The sequence below is a fragment of the Saccopteryx leptura genome, chromosome 7, assembly GCF_036850995.1.
Source record: "Saccopteryx leptura isolate mSacLep1 chromosome 7, mSacLep1_pri_phased_curated, whole genome shotgun sequence".
Lineage (NCBI taxonomy): Eukaryota > Metazoa > Chordata > Mammalia > Chiroptera > Emballonuridae > Saccopteryx > Saccopteryx leptura.
In genome coordinates, this window is record NC_089509.1 from 23411409 (window position 1) to 23429763 (window position 18355).

Genomic DNA, 18355 nt, shown 5'->3' on the forward strand with positions numbered 1-18355 from the left:
AAGGTTTGTTGTGGCTTCCTCTTTGCTCCTTGGTTTTTGAGAGCTGTTCTTGTAGTCCAGAGTTGGTTTTTCACACTGATTGTTTATAAATTAGTTTGTAATCCAGTTCAGTGGTATGAGCTGGGAGTCTGTGCATCTGCCTACTCCACTGCCATCTTCAGGTCTCTCTCGCATCATGGACTCTTAATAAATATTTCCAAATTAATTTATACCATCTTAGTGATTTATTTATTTTTGTGACAGAGATAGAGAAAGATATAGAGAGAGGGACAGACAGACAGGAAGGAAGAGAGCTGAAAAACATCAATTCTTTGCTGCAACTCCTTAGTTGTTCATTTATTACTTTCTCGTATGTGCCTTGACTACTACAGCAGAGCGAGTAACCCCTTGCCAAAGCCAGCAACCTTGGACTTCAAGTCAGTGCCCTTTAATCTCGAGCCAGTGACCATGGGGTCATGTTTATGATCCCACACTTAAGCCAGCAACCTGCCAGTGACCTGTGTTCAAGCTGGGGACCTTGGGTTTTTGAACCATAGGTCCTCTAATGCCCTATCCAGTGTGCCACCACCTGGTCAGGCCCATTTTAGTGCTTTATAATCAAAGATGAGAAAACAGTTGGATCAACATGTTTCTCCTTTTAAATCTGCTCTTTTGTTAATAGAAACAGAAAAAAATGTGTTATTTACAATCACAGCTAGTGAAATGATGGGATTGTCTTGTTAGATAAAATAAATGGTTAGTGCTAAGGTAGAAATGAAAACTGAGGAGCCTAGATAGAAATAGTATTTGAATTTTCTGAACATACTCATGAGATAGTGTGCTTGTACACATGTAATTAATATATAACATGCCACTTTGCCACCAAGAAACTAGAGACATTATCGGTATAAATAAAGAAGATGTCAGATAATTCTAAAGGGGAATATTACATCACTGTAGTTGCCATGTTATCATGGCTCTGTAGGAATTACCAAAGGAGCCATTCTGCACTCGATTGCCACTCATGTTAATACCCAGTGAAAATATTTTACTCTTAACTAATGCAGAATTTATACTGACATTCTTTCCACTGCCCCTCTGTTTTCCAAAAAGCAAATACTTGCCATGGTAGGAAACACTCAGAAGAAAAACAAAAAAGACATGATGCAAAATTTCAGTGATGTAAACTGATACATCTTGGGATAATTATATTGTGCTTGCATAAAATTTCATGGCTATTTGAGTACAAAAAATATCCCTCTCTTATTTTAAATTTTGAGTAATTGGATTCTGTATAGTTATGACTTAATGTTTCTCTCACTGAGAAAAACTAACAAACAAAAAATACAACAGATTTGACTATAGTTGGCTGGAAAATAGCTTTCAAAAGATTTTTTTTTCCTTCTTCCCCAGCACATCAAAATTCATCTAGATGGTGGCCATAAGATTGTTATGACAGTACAAACTATTGCATTGCCTTCAACTATGGAAATCCCCCCCCCTTTCCACTGGATTGTCTAAGACAGTGGTCCCCAACCCCCGGGCCACAGGCCGGTACTGGTCTATGGGCCATTTGGTACTGGTCCGCAGAGAAAGAATAAATAACTTACATTATTTCCGTTTTATTTATATTTAAGTCTGAATGATGTTTTATTGTTTAAAAAATGACCAGATTCCCTCTGTTACATCCATCTAAAACTCACTCTTGATGCTTGTCTAGTAAGTTTGACAATTATATTTAAAAATACCACAGTTTTTACGCCGGTCGCATAACTTTATTTTGTGCATTTATCCATCCCACCCTAAAGGCTGGTCCGTGAAAATATTTTCTGACATTAAACCAGTTCGTGGCCCCAAAAAGGTTGGGGACCAATGCTCTAAGAAACAAAGTAATCATTTAACTGGAGGCAGTTTACTGGAGGAAGGTACAGTTACATAGAAGGATCAAATATTCCAGGTGGCAAAGAAACTCAGCCTTGTAAAGCTCAGTAAAAGATATCACTATCATCAAATCAGCCATTATGACAGCCTCAGATACACTTTCAAAAAGGGGCCTTGCCTAACCAGGGGGTCATGCAGTGGATAGAGCGTCAGACTGGGAAGTGGAGGACCCAGGTTTGAAGCCCCGAGGTCGCGGGCTTGAGCACAGGCTCATATGGTTTCAGCAAGGCTTACTAGCTTGGGCCCAAGGTTGCTGGCTTAAGCAAGGGGTCACTCACTCTGCTGTAGCCCCTCGGTAGCCCCTCAGTCAAGGCACATATGAGAAAGCAATCAATGGGGTGCTAAGGTGGCACAACAAAGGATTAATGCTTCTCATCTCTCTCCCTTCCTGTCTGTCATTCTCTGTCTATCCCTCACACTGTCTCTCTCTGTCTCTGTCACAAAAAAGAGGGGACTATACTTGACAGATATCCTTATTCCTCCTTGATGTGCCCTTTACCCTTAAGTCATCATCACTTAAATACTGTCCTTAAATCCATCATTACTTTCAGATGCTCTCACTGGAAATCCGCACAGTTTCTGGAGAGGGAAGAAAAAATTTATTAAGATCTGAACTAAAACTGAAGCTATTTGGTAATCAACTTGAATAATTAAACAAGTTGACTCATGCAAAGATGATGACAAAACTCTGGAGAGGAATTTCACCTGTACCTCATCAACTAGTCTCAAGGTAAATGGGTTTCCCAATTATAGAGCATAAAACTGGAAATGGTTTATACCCACAGAGAAGTTGCCCTTGGCAAATTGGTAAGACTATACAGGTAAAATATAGCTAGGTAAAGACTTAGGAATAAATCAAAGAATTTCCTGATTCTCACTACCCCTGAGTAGTGACTCATCGATCATAGATAACCTTTTGCTAGAAAGGAAACCACTTCGCCCTTAAGTGTTAACTTAAAGAAACTATCTGCTGAGCCCACTATTTCATTAATGTTTTTTCTCTAAGGCAGTGCTTCTAACCTTGTATGCATAGTAGAATCTTCTAAGAAGCTTACAAAATTACATTGTCCTATTCTCAACCTCCAAGATCCTGACATAATTTGTTTGAACTGGAGCCAGCGGTTGGTTCTTTTCCAGATTGCCCTGGCTGATGTTGATGTGCAGCATGTGGTGACAAATACTGGTTTCTCTGCTGGTATCTATGTCTCCTTCTACTTATCATCTACCATCTGTAGTTAAAATGAACTCCATTACCCCCCCTTTTTTTTTTGAAAAGGAATTCTTAAAAAAAGACCAAGGATAGTGACTAACCATTCTATTACCATCTAATGTGTGATAGAGTAGCTTTCACATTTGTCCTTGACCTGTCATGCAGATTCATTAGGTTTGTCCAAGACACTTCTATTCACTGCTTTTATCCCATATCTCTTCCTTTTTCCACCACCTCCTTCCCATGGGGCTCCCATGCTGTGCTTCAACTTCTGTGATTCCTCCATCTGGATTTGCTCTCCTGACCAGGAACCATACCCTCCATAACATGCTGTGTTTCCATCTGTCTGAGTCCTTTTACCCTCCTTCATGGGAACTTGTAAACTGTTCAAGTGATTACATTTTGAGGCCTAAAAAATTTGACGCAATCCATCAGTTCTTCAAGTAATAATTTATCACAGCAAAGTGAGAATTTTTAGCACATTAATAAGTCACTAAAAGAGAAACTTTAGCATATTGCAGATTTTTTCAAAAGTCGTTCTCCAGAAATTCAGTCCTCCAAATGATTCTAGAAAGAGGGGAAAAATATTGTGATAAAAAATAAATTTGTTAAAGGCTGCATTTTAGGTCCCTGGTTTGAAGAATTCATTTACATACTAACATATAAAAGCACTAAATTTTTTTTAAATAAATAGACTAGTTTTTACTTTGCTTTGTACAGTGTTTTACCAAATACCTGACCTCATAACCTGTAATTTCCCCACAAAACTTCACCTAATATCTTGATTATAAAATTGCCCATTAATGAGAGCTCCATTTCTTTAGAGGACTCCATCTGGAAGAGGTGGAAATGGATTCAACTCACCCAGAACACCATGCATGAGAGAGCTACAATGGCAAAGGAGAAGAGTAATGTCATAACACTATCATTTGTTGAATAATTATAATATTATCATAATATGTTTACTATAATATCTCATAATTCATAACTGTGGTGTGTACCAGTCACTGTGTTAAATATATATATAAATGAAGGAGATACTGAATATAAGTTGTAGCAAAAATATTTATAGTTGTCAGCACACAACACAGTTTATCGTATTATTTATTAATTATTGTATTATTTGCCATATGAACAACTGTAAACTTGCTTTTGCCCCACCCTATATTTCTTAAAAATTTTATTTGATGTAATCCTCATATTATCTGCACTACATAGAAAGAGAAACTTAGAGAAAATAAGACACAAATCTAAGATAACAGCTAAAACATCCAGAATCTGGAAATCAAAATCCTGTTCAAATCCACATACATTTCTGAACTATTATGCCAGACCACCTATGAGCTGTAGTAGAAATACATGGGGAAATGGTAGATAGCATAACACCCTGAATCATTTCCATTATCAATATAATTAGTTTATTTTATTTAAAGTTTTTTAATGATTGGTTTTAGAGAGAGAGGATGAGAGAGAGAACGACATTGATTTATTGTTTTAATCATTTATGCATTCATTGGTTGATTCTTTTAGGTGCCCTGACTTGGTATTGAACCTGCAACCTTGGCATACCCAGACAGCACTCTAACTGAGCTACTCAGCCTGGGTCTTATTTTTAAAAATATATTTTTTAGTATCATTTGGACCAGAAACAGATTATTGGCAACAACAAAAATATTTTACATATGTAAGGCTATTCTGCAATGCTTGTTACAGGTAGGCATCAAAGTTAATTCTAAGCTTTTTTGCAGTCTCTGAAAGAAGGAAAATAAAATCTATTGCATGCTCTATAACATTCAAAATATAAAAACAAATAAGTGAATCAACACAGGCAAACTTTTTCTTGGCACTGAGATAAGAGATTTTTATTTCCCAGGGATATTCATAATAGTACCATGAACAATGTCCTCTCAGTAAATATTATTTTATGGTCCTTTGGTTTATATATTTTTCAACATAGATCAAGGGCAATGTACCAAGCATGAATTAGTAATGGGTGCTCTCTCAGGCAGTGTGATGGTGGTAGTAGGTAGAAAAGAAGGTGCAAAAGCAATTTCATATATCCAGGTGCACAGTTCTTTGTTGATCTCGGCTAAATTAAAGGCTGGGTTTCTTTAGATGTAAGATGACCTGTGATACATTCAAGCATCCCTTCATCACTATTGTTTCTCTCAATCCCATAAACTTTATGGCATAAAGTCTTTGATAGTTATTGAGTAGCCGTGAGTTCCAGTTTGTCTTCCTAGCATATCCCTGGACATTCTGTTGTCTTACAAACCAATCTGATCCCCAAGCCCATGTCTTACTAGGTATTTCTGTGAGGTCTCTTTAAACTATCTTCCCTAATCTATATCCTCTGTATTGTATAAAGGAGAAACACCTTTATTTTCTTTTTTCAATAATCTTTCCTGAGGAAACAATTAGCTGTAAAACGTTAGCTACCCCAAATTGCCATTTCAAGGTAGTTTTCTGTAGTCTCCTATAGTGTTTTGTTCTTGTTTGTTTTCTTGCCAAAAAGTAGAAAAGTGTTAGATGGTAATAAAAGAGGCATTGTACAGTCACTAATCACCTTTCTAGGACTGTGCCAATGCCCCCAACCTGAGAAAGAGTGCTGATCTCTACTTTGGCCACATGTGTGGTCTGAGCATATGGTTCAAACAAAGGAAAAATCATTGTAATTTCCTCTGGCAAATCTGTGTGACCATTTACTCTGGCTCAAGGCTATGGGTCTACTTGGCACAAATAGCAAGAGGAAAATCATATTCTTTCATGAGCCCTAAAACTCCTTCCTGTGTGTAGATGGTTTAATTTAGTCATGAAATTAAGAAATTGTATGCTTTAAAGAACTAATTGCTGAGTTAAGTTAGAAAGATTTTCATCATGTTCATGTAGTTAGTCTTGTGAGCTTTGTCTAAAAAAGCAAGTTGTTCTTGAGTCCTGAAATTGACCAGCTTCTTCTTCTTCTTTTTTAAACAGGGAAAAACTGGCTAATTTCCTGATTCCTGTTGTTGAAAAAATAAACAACTCTTCTGGTTTTCAAACCTCTCCCATAAAAATACTAAGCAGAGGTATGTAATGTCAGGTCATTTTATATTAATTGAGACTTTTTCCTCCTCAAATTCCTCCCACAGTTGTGCCAGAAAACATTACCTAAGAAGATGGAAGAGGCTTTTTCTCCAAAAAGCTATAAGGCTTTTTGTAAAAAAAGGTTTTTTACAGAATTTTGGTGCTGAACAGGAATGAGTGGATGGAAAGGACAGGAGAGAGCGGCTAATGGAAGATGGTAACTTTTTGAAAATTGTTTCTGTGTGCTGTGCCTTTGTTGATGTTGACAAGATGCAGGTTGTCACAGTGTGAGTTGGTGACTTGGTTGGAGTAGAAGAAATACTCTTTATTTCTAAGGCTTTCAGGAGATCTTAGATCAGGGTAGTTAATTCTTCCAAGAACCAGCACGAAATTTCTGGTGGTCTGGCAGTTGAAAAATACTGTCTTAGATTATTTGATTCAATGTTGAAGTCCCTAAAAATGATAGAATAATGGTAGAATTGTGTAGGGAAAAAAACAAACATTTTCTGAGTGAATAGGAGAGAGAACACAGACGTAACAAAAATTAAGAAGGGTACCACTGGCAATGTCTGGTAATATGATGCAAAAGAAGCTTGAGTTTGTGACAATGAATGGAGAATCTATTTGAGTGCAAACTCTAAAAACATAAAACCCTTTATCCTAAGCCTTGAGGTACATGAAGAGAGCATGGGAGAAAATGCAAAGAGACCTCGGGGGATGGCCCAGTTAGTTAGACAAGAGATGTTGAGAGAAGAGTTTACAGATGTAGAGAAGTGTCTTGATCTCATACCCTGAGATAGTTCTGAAACTGGCCAGCTTTTGTTTTACAGGAACATAGAGCCAGAGGACATGGTAAAATGGGTTTGGAGAAGAGAGGTGAGAACAGGAGATGGGTCTTAGTTATAATATTTGAGGATATATGTGAATAAATGTTTAATGTGATGTCTGAACATCTAGAAATCTCAGGCTTTGCATAATGATAGGTGTGAAAGGAGAGTTTGGTTATTAATAATGCAATGGACCTCAGATCTCAAGTTTTAGTAAAAGCAAGAAGAGAGGTTTTATTGTCCAGAGTGGAGGTGTTAGGAGGTTACAAACAAATAAGAAGCAGCAGCCTTTAGTAGGTAGAGAAGACAACAGCCAGTGGGAGAACACTGCTCTGCCCAGTGACTATAGCAAAGGATACAACTATTCTGGATAAATTGACAAGATTCACATATTTTCAAACTGATTAATGCAGTCATATTTTATAAAAACAGTATTATAACAACTAGTTTTGATAATCATAGCTACTATGTATTAAGCACTTGACATATATCAGGCATTTGGCATACAATATTTAATGAATTTTTACAGTACCCACTTTTATTTTGTTTTGTGCTCTAGTGCTTCACAGATATGCAAGCTGAAGGTCAGACCCTCCCTCAGCAGTAAGACTAGTACTCACTGAAAGCTCAGAGGATGGTTTGCATTTTTTAGCAATAAGATGTTTTAATTAAGGTATGTACATGGTTTTAGACATCATGCTATTTCCCACTTAACATACTATAGTATTTTGTAAACAACTTTTATAAGCACCAGAAAACCAAAAAATGTTATTATGCTTTATTGTGATGTTTGCTTTATTGTGGTGGTCTGTAACCACCTAAAATATCTCAAAGATATGCCTGTCTTATAATCTTTATTTTCAGTGAGGTAGCTGTAATTCTTTGAGGTCAAGGTCATCAGTAAAAGAAACATGATAAAAACAACCCTGGCTGGTTGGCTCAGTGGTAGAGCATCAGCCTGGCGTGTGGATGTTCTGGGTCCAATTCCCATTCTGGACACACAGGAGAAGTGCCCATCTGCTTCTCTACCCTTTGCCCTTTCACTTCTCTCTCTCTTTCTTCTCCTCCTGCAGACATGGCTCAATTAGAGTGAGTTGGCCCCAGTCACTGAGGATGACTCCATGACCTCTCCCTCAGGTGCTAAAAAAAGCTTGGTTGTTGAGCAATGAAGCAATGCCTCAGATGGGCAACGTATTACTTCCTAGGGGGCTTTCTGGGTGGATCCTGGTCATGGCACATGCAGGAGTCTGTCTCTGTCTCCTCTCCTCTCACTGAGTAAAAATAAAAGAAACATGACTGTTGGGTAAACAAATGTTTTTTGGTTTGCTCACTTGTATTGGGGCAGCACCTTGTGTGTATAGTCTATGGAGGGCTGTGGCTGCTTGCCCTCAGGGTGGCAGATTGCAAATTACAGATTGCCTTCCTGCTTGGGAGGGCTGGTTGTTTGCTATTGTTTGTTGGAGAAGGGGTTTGTCCCCCAAGCTGGTTTTGCAGGGGAGTGCAGAGAGGGAGAGAAGGAGTGCTGAGGGGAATACGGGAGTGAATCAGAGAATGAGTTTAGGCTGTAGAACTGGAGACTGAGTCAGAGTTTGGGAGCTCTGATTTCTGCCAGGCTAGTTTGGCTGGGGAGTGCTGAGACTGGTGGAGGCCTGAGATGGGAGAAAGGGAAGCAGTCTTCCCTGCCTGTTTGTTCACCCGCAGTTATGAGACTTTAATAAACGGAATGGCCCACCTTCTTCTGACTCCACATTTTCTCTACCATCTGCCCAAATCCAATGAGAACCTTTGTGGCCATGGTGGTGGCCACTGGCCTTACAATGACAAATTTAGAAATCCAGTCCAGGTTTTTCCAGCGTTGGAACAAATGATCTTTCCAACCTTTCAAACTGATACCTACTATGGCTGTAATCAATATCTAATGAAATTTATTTGTCACTTTACTGTGGTAGTTCTCAGTGCCCTTCCTGAACCAGCAGTATCAGCATCACCCATGAACTTGTTAGAAAGTCAAGTTCCCAATTTCCCCAGACCTACTGAGTCAGAGAATCTCAGAGTAGAAGTCAGAAATCTGGATTTAACGAGTCCTTTGATTCTGATGGATGCTAAATTTTGAGAACTAGTGCTTAGTCATAAACCATTGTGGAATAAACAGGACATAGAATTAACACCACATCTTGGATTTTTTTATATATAAACAGGATTTGAGCAATTTTTGAATGAAGTAATAGCATGAATCTCCTGCAATTCTAAATTTCAACTTTGCAGTGAAATCTCATAAGAAACATTGTTTGGGAAACAGGCCCTGGACTTTGTGTAGCTGCACTAGATATCTCAGACCTCAAAAACCTATCCACCAGAGGTCAGGTCTTAACGAGTCACAGGTGGACTCCATCTCTGTGATTCTGTCAGGTCTTTCTCATGATACTTCATCCATTCTTTGACCTCTATTTTCAAAAACTTAGATCAGTTTCTAGGTTTCTTTTTGCCTAAAGGGAAGTTGTATCTAAGGCTACAGTTTATTTCAGCATAGGAGCCTCAGGAAGTCTTAGCAGAGAAAGGTCATCGCCTCATTACCCGCTATCAGATATACTGGTGTGCTGATATGAAAGTTTAGGCACTAACTTGATAAGCACTGATATTACTGGCAAACACTCTCTAGAAGATAGCAGTGAACAAATTTATTCTGTGAAATAACTTCACTAAAATAGGGGTTTAAAGGCTCTGCCCTGAATGTTAAACATTTCAAAACTGACACTGTGCCTAATATAAGGTGAACAGTTAAAGAATGTGAATTAAATGACTGAATGTATGAATACTTTACAAGAAATAGGAATTCAGACTACATTCTGAGAAAACAAGGTATAAATATTGTATAATATTTCTTAGGATAGCAGGATATATGGAAATGTGACCAATGTTTTGAAGTAGATACATTAAAAAGATAATGTTAATCAAAAATAATATTTATAATTTTTTAAAAATTAAGTTTATTGGGGTGACATCAGTTAATAAGACTATAGAGATTTTGGTCCTGGCCAGTTGGCTTAGTGGCTAGAGCATCGGCCCAGTATACAGACATCCTGGATTCAATTCCTGGTCAGGGCACACATGAGAAGTGACCATCTGCTTCTCTTTCTCTCCTCCTCTTGCAGCCAGTGCCTCAACTGGTCTGACTGTCAGTCCCAGACGGGGATTGCTGGGTAGATCCCTGTCGGGAACATGCAGGAGTCTGTCTCTCTATCTCCCCTCCTTTCACTTAAAAAAAAAAAAAAGATTATAGAGATTTTAAGTGCACATTTCTACGACACATGATATCCATATTGTAAAGGCACACAATGCATTTTTTTTCTTTTTAAATGAGAGGAGGAGAAATAGTGAGACATATTCCTGCTTGTGCCCCAACTGGGATCCACCTGGCAACCCCTATATGGGGCCGATGCTCAAGTCAACTGAGCTATCCTCAGTGCCTAAGGCTGACGCTCGAACCAATCAAGCCAATGGCTATAAGGAGGGAAGAGATAGAGAAGGGGAAGAAGAAAGGTAGAGAAGAAAATTGTTGCTTTTCATGTGTGCCCTGACTGGGGATCAAACCCAGGACATCTGCACCAATTTTTCTAATATGATCAGTACCCTATAAACATTTGTGTTTGTTGTTGATAACAATTAAGAATGTATTCCTAGAAAATATAGTTTTTATTCACAAATGAAGGCACTGAGAATTATAAATTACTGCATAACTATTTACTGTTAAAATCCACAAAGGTACAGAGATTTCACACATACAGTATATTTTGAAGAATAGTTAATTATTTTGATTTACCAAAAAATAACTGGAATATTTTGAATATACAAATAACTAATGAAGATAAATGTGCCTCTTGATAATAGCTTTCATCTCTACTGTTCCTCTCTGTTCTGGACCACAGTTCTTCACTTGTAAAATGAAAAAAATAACAAGATAGCTGTATGCATAGGTACTCATTTTAAATTCAGTTTGGGTTTCTTTTTTTCGGGGGAGGGGATTATATGGCACTTTTTTATATAGAATAAAATTTTAACTTCAGGGTTTTTTTTTATTAAAAAATAAACTTTTGGTATCTGTCTGCACCCTTGGAATGCTTACATAGCCCCAAATTGGGGCAAGATATCTTTCTTTCACACACAGAAGCTTTTTGAAGTACAGTACCTTTTTTGTGATCTCTAGGCTCTGGTCTTCATTCAGAAGGGATATAGGAAACTATCGCTATACTGCCCTGTACTTAGTAACTAGTACTATATGAGATATCCTTTCCCCCATCCCATGTACTACCTCACTTAATATTACTTATTAGATGCAAAAGAAATAACTAGGTTGTAACAATAAATACAAACCAAATATTGTGTATTTTATTGTTTCTTCATAATTTTTCATGTGGACAAATGAACAGGTTCCTTACAAAAAATAGTTCAAAACACTATGCACCTGCACAGTGTTAATATTAATAAATATCTGCAAGCTTGTTCATAGTTCTTGATCACAATGGATGCTGGAGGATGTAAACTGTATTGGAACACAAATTCTTGTAATTTATTAATAGCTAAAGATTTTCTAATCGCTATGATTTTTTCAGTTTCCAAAACTTCATCCCCAAGCCCCTCACTCTGAATGAGTATTGAAAACTAACATTCAGCAAGTAGGAGGAGTTGTTAAAAACGATAGCAGTAGTTTGAGTGACACTGATAGTAATTGTTAACTTTTTAATATTTACTATTTCCAAGCACTATCTTAAGTGTGTGGGGAAAAAGTTTAAGTACTTTGTTTCTATTATCTCATTTTATCACCATATGCAATAAATACAGCTTTTAAGCCCAATTAATGGATAAAAAGACAAAATCCCATAGAGGTTAAATAATGGCACAAAGCACAGCTAATAAGTGGAGGTGTTGCATACAACCTCAGGCAGTATGCCTGCGAATCTCTGCTCTGTCATCTACTCCCAAGGCCCTTTGATTACATGGTACAGGGCGTTGGACCTAGACCATTTTTAGAGAATATTTTTTCAACCTTAAAAAATGGGGAAATCTTAATATTCTTCTTTTTTAATAAAGTTCTGTATTTCTGAATTACACCGGCTTTGTAAAGAATAGGAAACTAATTTCAGCTTGTCCTAGAAACAGTCATGGAGCTGTGCACTAATTTAAAATATGCAAGGATATCCAAAAATAATACCTGTGTACCTTGGGGTGGCTGTTTTGTACTAAGACATAACAAAGAACTCATTTTTAGGATTACAAATGCAAGTATAATTTCATTATATGGGCCCCTGTCTCTACGTATTTCTTAACAGAGTAGCTTTCAAATAATGCATGTTTGTAAAGAAATTTACATGTTGGAAAGAACACGAGAAAGGTACAGAAAAAGAGGTGAACCAAAAAGTGAAATCGGAAGCAATCATGGTATACAAACGTAGTTATTGAACTCTAGTGGGCTTATGGGATTATTCTTGAAACCCAGGTAAATGGAACTCCTGTGAGGAACCTGTTGCCTAAACACACTTGAGCACCAAGACCAGGGTTGAACAGAATTTCTGACTTTCCTCAGCAGGAAACAAGGTCTCCTCTCTCACTTATCAACTCTCTGATCTTTAAATGTTTACCTGAAACCTATGGACTTTTATTGATCATTGTCTTCCTATTGAATTTATTTTTCAAAATAAAAACCTTTCTAATTTTTAAATTTCTTACTAGATTTGATATTGTTGTTCTTGTTTTAAATTGGAGTTATTTTCCATCATGTAATTGAATATATAAATCCAGTGGAGTCTTAACTAACCTCAGTGAGACATAGTAATTATAGAATCATTTCGAAATAACAGCTACTAACAATTTAACCAAGTACTTAGTATCAATATGGAGTCCTGAATGGATGCCTATACAATTATGACCTCTGATCTAATCAGTTGTCCAATTTTTCTTTGCTGCTTTGTAATTAGTTTTTGGCAATCCTTAATATAGTTCTTCTCCTTCATTACTGACTGCAAACATTCATTCAGAATCCTATACAATTGCTTCTTAAACTATTCACAAAGACTTATTCTCTAGAACCTGAAGTTGTTTGATCACACAGCACTGCAAAATATTAAGTTTATTAAAAGTATGACTGATCTCAGACTAAATTTTAATGCAGCACAGTTGGATAAATTAATATTGAATAAAAATTTGTATAAAAAAATGGTACAACTACATCAACCTTTTTTCAAAAATAATGAGAGTTGGCCCTGGCCGGTTGGCTTAGTGGTAGAGCATCAGCCTGGTGTGCAGGAGTCCTGGGTTTGATTCCCTGCCAGGGCACACAGGAGAAGCACCCATCTGCTTCTTCACCCCTCCCCCTCTCCTTCTTCTCTGTCTCTCTCTTCACCTCCCGCAGCCGAGGCTCCACTGGAGCAAAGATGGCCCGAGTGCTGAGGATGGCTCTGTGGCCTCTGCCTCAGGCGCTAGAATGTCTCTGGTTGTAACAGAGCGACACCCCAGATGGGCAGAGCATCGCACCCTGGTGGGCATGCTGGTGGATCCCGGTAGGGCGCATGCGGGAGTCTGTCTGACTGCCTCCCCATTTCCAACTTCAGAAAAATATATATAAAAAAAAAATATATATATATATATATATATATATAAATAATAATGAGAGTTTTAAAATATGCTGATTATTTCAAGTAAAAGGTTATTTTCAGATATGTGGTCATTCAGTTATTAAGGGCACTGCTTCCCTCATTCTACTGATTGAAGCTATGTCCATTCTTCAAGATCCAAATAAACCAAACTTCTAGGAAAACTTCCTTGATCACATTAGTCCACAATGACTTCTCTGTGCACTAAACTCCAGCATAAGTCTCTGAATCACAGTGCTCAGTAGTATTTATATGCCTCTTATATTGTTTCGTGTGTTCAGTCTTATTTAATCAACAGAATTGCAAGATCTTCAAGGGCCGAGGTCTGACCTCATTTTATTTTTCATGTTCTCCCCAGGTATTTAAACATGGAAATACTTTGTTGAAGACTTCACTGAATTAAGTTCCATATTATTACTCACTTTGGTATCTAGATGACCCTTGAGCAGGAAGAGATAGCAACTCAAAGAGGAAAAAAAGATTTGTTTCTTAACAGAACTGGACAAACAATTTGAGTCAGTTCAGATCAATGAACTTTTATTACCTAGACTGCTGCAGGCCACATTGATCTCTTCCTTCTCTGAACTTCTGAACACTCTTGTCTCTAATATGCAACAGAAAGCTTACTCGCGTATTCTCTTCCATCTTGAATAAACCAACTGTTCTGGGTGTGCTTGTCTTATTTTCCTTTATTACATTTCATTAGGTTGAACCAAAAGATAGTTACATTTAAACATTTTGATCAACACACATTTAACATTGTATGAATCTATCTAAAATACTTTTTAAATTAGGATCTGTGTCATATTTTGTTTTTCCACCAGCACTTTTCCACTCCAAGAGCTTGGTAGTTGTTAAATATTTATTTAATTTTTTCAAACACAAATAAAAGTTGGAAGTGTCAGAAGCTATGCTTTACAATAAATTATTAAATAAATTAATATTTACTATGTTATGAATACTTCCCTACTTTGTGCATTCAAAAGAATATGTATATATATGTATTTACACAAATTATTTTATTATATCTATAATCTCTATCTACATCTATATTTATATGATAATTAGCTCTGTTTAAAATTAAACATTCAGCCCTGCCTTGAAAGCTTGGTTGGTTAGAGCATTGTCTCGAAGCATAGAGGTTGCCGGTTTAATATTTGATCAGGACACATACAAGAACAGCTCAATGTTCTTTTCTCTTTTGCTCTCTCTCTCCCTTCCTTTCTCACTGGAATCAATAAATAAAAATTTTAAAGAAAGAAACAGCTAGTTTTTGCTACTTAATCAGAATATATGAGAATCTATAAGTGAAAGGTTGCACCTTCTCTCAGCCAATGTGTAAAACCTAGTCATACTGCAGATGTTTGGATTCCAGGGGGTCACACCTGTTCCAGGCAGCTTAGTGAACAAACTCCTTGAAGCTCATTTTCAAGCAGAGAGACTCCACTAGCTGCCCTGATAATCAATTTCAGTGTCTAATTTCTCTGGTCATCAAGAAATATCTTTGTGTGCTTAGTATCAAATGCCTTAGTACAATTTCAGTTCATTTCTTTCTTATTTAGTCCTCTGTAATACTATGTCACTATTAATCACCTGTTTCCTCCATTCCTTTTTCTGGCAGGATTGTGTGATGATTTAAAATTGTCATTTAGTTAACAAGCTCTAAGGAACCTACCTGTACCATCTGTGCTCACTTAATATCTGCATTAAAATAAATCTTAGGATAAGAGAAAGGAAATCTGGTATCGTTTCAAAGAAAATACATATATAATGACTTAAGTTCAAAATGCAGACCTTATGAAGAACTGCTGTTACAATTTGTATCAGTGATGATAGACAACCTTTTTCCAATTTTTTCTGAGAAACATCTGTGAAATATGTCCTGAAAACAGTCTGGCTACTAACTAATGGTGAAACAAAGACTCAAATATCTGTAACCTTCAATTAATAGAATCGTTCCTTTATGAGTGCTTTTGTTTTCCGTTGGAAATCTGTCAAGTAACCTTGCCGTTATTTCCTTCTTCCGCTCATCATTCCCTGACCCAATGTGACATATCCTCAGGGACAGTTTAAAACTGTCTTTCTCCAAAGACTCCTCTGTTCTCTGATCTCTTTTTGTGTTTGTACTCAGACTCCATAGTTTTCAGTTAGCTGTTAGTTTATTTTCTAATCGATTCCTATGATTTATACTAGTCTCCTTTGTCATACTGTAAAATCCTTTAGGGCAATACACCTTAATTGATTAACAATCTCTGATGAGATTATTCTTGTTTCTATAACAGGGAAAACAGGAGAACTTCTGTGTAGTAAAGTACATGAACAAGTACACACATAAACACACAAACATCATTGGAGAAAGCATTGGAGATTCAGACCAAATATTATAAAACAACAAAACAGCTTTCTTCTCTGTGTACCACTGTAGGCTCCTGGCCCCCCTCAACTTTATATTTGTGAGCTTCCCATTGGTCTGTGTAAGGTCAAGGGCCACCGCCATTGTGGCCATTCACATGCAGGTTCTTACTGAGTTCGGGCAGATGGTAAAGAAACAGTGGAGCCAAAAAATGGTGGGCCATCCCTTTATTAAAGTCTCGCACCGGCCGACAAGCAAATACACAGGGAAAACACTTCCCTCTTCATTCAGTCAGAGCTCACAAAGCCTTGACAAATTATCCAGTTCTACAACCAGGAGAATCTTCTCTGGTTCCTCCTAGAATCAAAGGCATCACCAGTCTCAGCGGAACTCGCAAAACCCTTCACCTCTGTTCCCCATCTGCACAACTTCTCCCTTCTCACTCTGGCTAACAAGGGTTATTCTTTTATTCCCCTCTTTTTCTTCCTCTCCTTTTCAAAACTTTCTGGCGTGAAACCTCTACTCCAGCAAACATTAGCAAGACTATGGCCCTTCCCAAGCAGGAAGGTAATTTGCAGTTTCACAGATCACATACCTGGTGCTGCTCAGCACCATCTTTTAACACTAAAAGTGAGCAAACTCTAAAAATACATTTTTTACAAACTCATTGGCCCAACATTCCACCACTTTTGCTCACTTTGCAATCCACACCACAGGCATTCCTGTACAAGGAATTAGGCACATCACACAAACAAATGCAACAACAGTACAAGTCATACAATTTCAACAATTACAAAGGTTCCCTTCACCAGAGCTGTTCCCCCCCATCAGGGTCTCTCACATTGTCCAAAAGCCACATGTCCATCCAACATGGGAGCTGGTGCCCCATCTGGTCACAGTCCAAGGGTCAGTCCACGCACATGGGACCTCAGGCCTCCCCCTTCATCCCTGCCATCTTGTATGTTCTTAAGTCGATGCCCCAAGGAAAAGCATGTGGCAATGGCAGCCAACACCTCTATCTCTGCTCCAGAGAGTATGCTGCTATCCACCCCTATGTCCCATAATCTCAGCAAACCTATCAGGGGATTAGTGGGTACTCTTTACTGCTGGATTTTTGCCTTCTTGAGTCTATGGACAACAGCTTTAGAAATGCCTGCTCCCACCGACTCAGAGCTACTCTGACGTCATGGCTCTATTTTAGCCTCCAGTGGGTGCTGGCTTTTGTAAAGCTGAACCCACAGTTGTTCCTCCAACAACTGCTTCTGCCAATGTTCAACTTCCAGAGCAAACTGCAACTCACAAACCCATGTGGCCTCCTTCACCAGTGCTCACTCCAGTTCCAGGACCTGCATCTCTTTCTTTCATGGCTGTTCCAACTCCTTCCTCTCCTCGGTTTGCAGGCCTCAGGCAGACTCTTCCATAGCCCTCTCAGTTTTCTCTTGCAGGGCTGTAAAAATCAGCCAGCCTACGGTCCCCAAAAGGACAGCCATGAAGAACTGTAACAACAACCAGTCCTCTATCCCACCCTTCAAGGGTGACAGTGGCTCCATACCGGTCTGATCTGAATCCTGCTGCAAACTGTGCCAGTTATATGGCCAGTAGTCACTGTCATTGTCATTGCTGTCATCGTGGCCATTCACATGCAGGTTCTCACTGGATTCAGACAGATGGAAAAGAACCAGTGGAGCCAAAAAATAGTGGGCCATCCTTTTTAAAGTCTTGCACAAGCTGTCAAGCACACACACAGGGAAAACACTTCCTGCTTCATTCAGTGAGAGCTCATAAAAGCCCCTCACCTCTGTTCCCCATCTGCACACCTTCTCCCTTCTCACTCTGGCAAATATGGCTTATTCCTTTCTTCCTCTTCTTCTCTTCCTCTCCTTTTCAAAACGTTTTGGCAAAAAACCTCTCCTCCAGCAAACATTAGCAAGATAATGGCCCTTCCCTAGCAGAAAGGTAATTTGCAGTATCACAGATCACATACTTGGCACTGCCCAGTGCCATTTATTAACAGTAAAAGTGAGCAAACTCAAAAAATACAAATTTTACAAACTCATTTGCCCAACAGTCTGAACCAGTTTTGGTAAGAAGCAGAAAACCATGATGACATCCTTTGTATGCCACTACTGGTTTGGAACAGCACTATGAAAACTGTTGCATCTCTACTTCCTGCCTCAGCCACATAGTGAGTATGTTTTACTGGACATTTTCTTTTTTTTTTTTTTTGTATTTTTCTGAAGCTGGAAATGGGGAGAGACAGTCAGACAGACTCCTGCATGCGCCCAACCGGGATCCACCTGCCACGCCCACCAGGGGGCGACGTTCTGCCCACCAG